This window comes from Babylonia areolata, chromosome 10 (genome assembly GCF_041734735.1).
Source record: "Babylonia areolata isolate BAREFJ2019XMU chromosome 10, ASM4173473v1, whole genome shotgun sequence".
In the NCBI taxonomy this organism is placed as follows: domain Eukaryota; kingdom Metazoa; phylum Mollusca; class Gastropoda; order Neogastropoda; family Buccinidae; genus Babylonia; species Babylonia areolata.
Genome location: NC_134885.1, coordinates 38,735,693 through 38,740,692, shown reverse-complemented (window position 1 = coordinate 38,740,692; position 5,000 = coordinate 38,735,693). Strand labels below are relative to the sequence as shown.

Genomic DNA, 5,000 nt, shown 5'->3' with positions numbered 1-5,000 from the left:
CTCCACACACACTGGCAAAGGTAATGGTGAGGAGTGTTTGGGTTTTGTTTTGGTAAGGAGAGCTTACAGGTCTTGTCTTAGTTTTGAAGTCTTTCTGTGGGAAACTAAAGACAGACTTTTGCTTAATAAAAAAAAAAGGATAAAGAAAAGAGAAAAGATCAGTATGGAAGTAAAAACAAGTGGAAAATTAACATTAAAAGAAACGAACATTTTCCTTTAAATATTCTAATTCTACAACAACAGCAACTACTACTACTACTACTACTACTACTACTGCGGCTGCGGCTGCTCGTGTTGCTACTACTGCTATTTCTACAGCAACAACTACTACTACTGTTGCTGCTTCTGCTACAAATTCTACTGTTACAACAACTATAAAAACGAAATAAAAACAGAAACAATAACAACAACAATGAGAACTACTACTACTACTACTACTACTACTACTACTACTACTCGACTATTTCTTTCATCATTTTCCCAGATTGACCTGACTTCTCCCACAGATTTTTCGACATTATCTTTGCGAAAAACATCCCGAACACCAGAGAGGGTGTTCTACCACGTCTTCATAGACTTCAAGAAGGCGTTTGACACGAAACAAGAAGCAAGAAACTGGTCTACAACGCTAAAACAAACAAGCAAACAAAACACAAAACTATCCCCCCCACCCCGGTCCCCACAAACAAACAAACAAACAAAAAAACAACAACCAATAAACAACAAAAGGAGACGAAAATAGACGGATCTTAACATCACAACCACACAGTTGCATTACTTCGCAACACAGTCTTGGGACTGAGAAGCCAGAAACTGCTCATCAGTTCACATACCTGCAGAGATCACGTGCAAAGCAAACGGAAGTCTGATGATGACACACTACCATGGGAAGGGTGGGGTGTGGAGAGGGGGGGGGGGTTGTGGGGGGGGTCCACCCTCCACTCTCCTCACTCCCTGCTCTGGTCCTCAGGGACAAACAAGGGCAAGCATTCTCGAGAAGAATGCACGTGTTTTTTGGTTTATTTTATTTTATTTTATTTTATTTTATTTCTTTTTATTATCGTTCTCTTTCAGTTAGAACTACAATCCACTACAAGGATCAATGGCCCCTAGAGCGGCCACATGATGAAGTTGCTATTCTAAAAACAAATTGATTAGGGTAATGTCTTCTTTATATCGAGAGTTTTAAGTAAAAATAACTCTACAGAATAGATGAGGCAGATTAAAAAAAAGAAAAAAAAAAAAGAAAAGAAAAAGAAAAAAAGTAAACAAGGAACAGGGTTATGGAACTAATTTTCAGCATTTCGGAATCGACATGTTCTGTTTTGTTTTTTTCTGTTGAAGATAAAGACAAACAAAAAACAAAAAACAAAAAAACAAAAACAAAAAACAAAAAAAGGGGGGGGGGGGGGGGGGGGGGTGTGGAGGAAGAAACCGAACAGAAGTGAACATGCAAGCGAAAAGCCTGTGTGTGTCTGTGTACGTTTGTGTGTGCATCTGTATATATATATATATATATATATATATATATATATATATGATGTGTGTGTGTGTGTGTGTGTGTGTGTGTGTGTGTGTGTTTCTCTTTTTATCACAACAACAGATTTCTCTGTGTGAAATTCGTGTTGCTCTCCCGAGGGAGAGCGCGTCGCTTCACTACAGCGCCCGCCCCCCCCGCCCCCTCTTTTTTTTTTTTTTTTTTTTCCTTTCTGCATGCACTTTTATTTGTTTTCCCTATCGAAGTGGATTTTTTTACAGAATTTTCCCAGGAACAACCCTTTTGTTGCCGTGGGTTCCTTTACGTGCGCCAAGTGCATGCTGCACATGGGACCTCGGTTTGTCGTCTCATCCGAATGACTACCGAATGACTACTACTAATAATGTGTATATATCTATATGTGTATCTACACACAGACACACACACACACACACACACACACAGACACACACACACACACACACACACACACACACACACAGAGGGGGGGGGGGGGAAATTTGAGCTCTCTACAAACAAACGCAACCTGTCCGACAAAAATGCTCACACACGTTTCCTGAAGGCGAATAGAACCGCCTTGCCTTGCATGGCCCAGTATGTTGTGCTGACCACTGCTCTCTTTGTGTTTTATTCACAGCACAAGATGGAGCCTTATGAAATATTAACGATGGCTCTCTGCTTTGAACCCTCCTGCAACGCTCGCCTTTTCCCCTATTTCTTTGTGTTTGTTTGATGGATTGATTGATCGGTTGCCTTGCTGTTGTTGATCGGCTCTGTGTGTGTGTGTGTGTGTGTGTGTGTGTGTTTGTGAAAGTGTGTGTGGGTTAGTTCGCGCGCGTACGTGTTTGCGTGCGTGTGTGTGTGTGTGTGTGTGTGTGTGTGTGTGTGTGTGTGTGTTTGTGTTTGTTTGCGAGTGTGTGTGTGTGTGTGTGTGTGTTAGTGCGTGTATCTGTGTGTTTGTCTGTGTGTGTGCATGTGCGCACGCAGTGTTGAGAACACAACGGAAGAACAGATGAAAGGAGGAGAAGCAAGTCGATGAATGCAGAGAAGGAGGGAGGTTGACTGAGATACATGAGAAAGAGAAGAGAGAGAGGAGAGAGAGGAGAGAGAGAGAGAAGAGAGAGAGAGAGGGGGGAGAGAGAGAGGAGAGAGATAGAGAGAAGAGAGAGAGAGGAGAGAGAGAGAGAGAGAGAGAGAGAGAGACAGAGGCAAAGACAGATACAGAGACAGAGAGAGATGCGTGTTTATATGTGCATATACGTATGTGTGTATATGTGCATATACACTGCTCTATGGATCTGAATCATGGACGGTCTACAAACGCCACGCCAAAAAGCTGAACCACTTCCACACCACCAGCCTCAGAAAACTTCTCGGCATAAAGTGGCAAGAGAAGATCCCTGACACAGAGGTGCTCACTCGTGCAAACTTGTCCAGCATCTACACCATCTTGATGCAGGCCCAGCTGCCCTGGGCAGGCCATGTAGTTCGCATGCCAGACCACCGGCTCCACAAGAAACTGCTGTACGGCGAACTCCAACATGGCAAGCGCTCCCATGGAGGCCAAAAGAAGCGCTTCAAAGACACTCTGAAAGCTTCTCTGAAGGCCTTCAACATCAGCCACGACACATGGGAGCTGAATGCAATGGACAGACCAAAGTGGCGTTCAGCTGTCCACAAAGGCGCCAAATCCTGTGAGGCCAACAGAATCGCTGCAGCAGAGCAACGCAGACAGGCCAGGAAAAGCAGGGCCAGCAAGTCCCCGACAGCCGCCACCATCCCCTGTCCACACTGCGTCAGAACCTTCCGGGCGCGAATTGGCCTGACCAGTCATCTGCGCACCCACAGAGCCCAACCCACCCACCCCCAGGATGACTAGATGGTCCACGTCGATCCCGACGGACGAACCACACATATACATATCATATATCAACGGTGCATATGTCATAATTAGTTTCGTATCTTTGTATCGCCAGTCAGGAAAGGCCTTGGCTTAAACTGAATAGATTTCGTTTCGTTTCGTTTCTCTCTCTCTTTCTCCCTCCCTCTCAATCCGAAGCCAGCGAACTACATCGCAGAACCTAAATATTATCCATTACCTGGATCCTGAAGGTGAAAAACATATAACATAAAAAAAAATTATGTGGAGTGATGGCCTAGAGGTAACGCATCCACCTAGGAAGCGAGAGAGTCTGAGCACGCTGGTTCGAATCACGGCTCAGCCGCCGATGTTTTCTTCACGTCCACAAGAAAAACAAATAAAACTGCACGCAGGAAAAAAATACCAAAAAAATGGGTGGCGCTGTAGTGTAGCGACACGCTCTCCCCAAGGGAGAGCAGCCCGGATTTCACACAGAGAAATCTGTTGTGATAAAAAGGAATACAAAAGCAAATACATACGTCTCTGTTGATGGCCTTGTCGTGTATGGGTTTTGCTTTGAAGATTGATTTAACATGGGCGTTGGACCACTCTGACGAATCTAACCAGAAGGACGTGAAGTCACCAGCAGGTCTGAACACGTCATGGTGTGGATCACATCCCATACGATCCGTTGCGAGCTGCTAGTTGTCAGAGTTTGAAACAGAGACATCAAGAGGACAGATGTCTGATGCTCTGATCACTCGTCTGTTTCGCCCGTAACAAAGGCAAACAGTTCAAATGAATCTTACATCTTGGGAAACATCATGAACAGAAAAAGAGCAGGCTTTTTTGTATAGTATATTGTAATATAATGAATACATTGCATGTATTGTATTGTATTGTTTTATAATGTATTGTATTGTGTAAAAATGAAAACAAAACAAATAAAAAACAAAAATAAACAACAACAACAACAACAACAAAAACACCAACCAAACAAACAACAACAAACAAAAGCAAACAAACAAACAAACAAACAAAAAAACCCCAAAACGCAGGCTTTTTTTTCCTTGCCTAGTCTTAACAAATAGTAAAGAGTGGTAACTCTCTCCATTCACAAGGTACACAAATTCAAGTCAGTGATGCTTACGCTAGCACACAGGTAAATAAAAGGAACACTGAAATAAACCCAGCCACTTCCCCAAAAAAGGAAGCGCCGGGCCTGTCCTTATACCGATCATTTGTTTATCATTTCATCTCCTGGCCTCATTATTTGTTAATTGCCTATTCTTACCTTGCCTTATATTGTTTTGCATTGTATTGTATTACATTGCATTGCATTTTATTGTATTTTATTGCATTGTATTGTATTGTTTTGTTTTGTTTTGTGTTGCTTTATACTGGAATGAAGCTGGTGGTGTTTGAGTTGTCTCCTTAACTCTCTCCATACGAACGGCGAAAGAGACGACGTTAAAAGCATTTCATCCGAATTACCACCATCAAAATACTGCAAGCGGAAGGCTCTTATACTAAAGACGTGAATGTTGACAAAGAATACCACAATTCTGACGACGGAAGCTAAATGTTGGGTCATTCAGACACCCACTGGACATCCGAAGGGTCTGTGTAGAGGAGAAGAGA

At 43.0% G+C, this 5,000-nt stretch overlaps 1 protein-coding gene across 1 annotated transcript in view; it reads left to right on the top strand.

Annotated features, from left to right (window-relative positions):
• The first annotated feature begins 4,953 nt into the window (after positions 1–4,953).
• Positions 4,954–5,000, top strand: part of LOC143286993 (uncharacterized) — a 227,919-nt gene continuing 227,872 nt past the window's right edge. Inside the window, exon 1 of the mRNA XM_076594992.1 lies at positions 4,954–5,000. This exon is cut by the window's right edge and continues 16 nt beyond it. The gene's annotated coding sequence lies outside the window, so the exon portion shown is untranslated.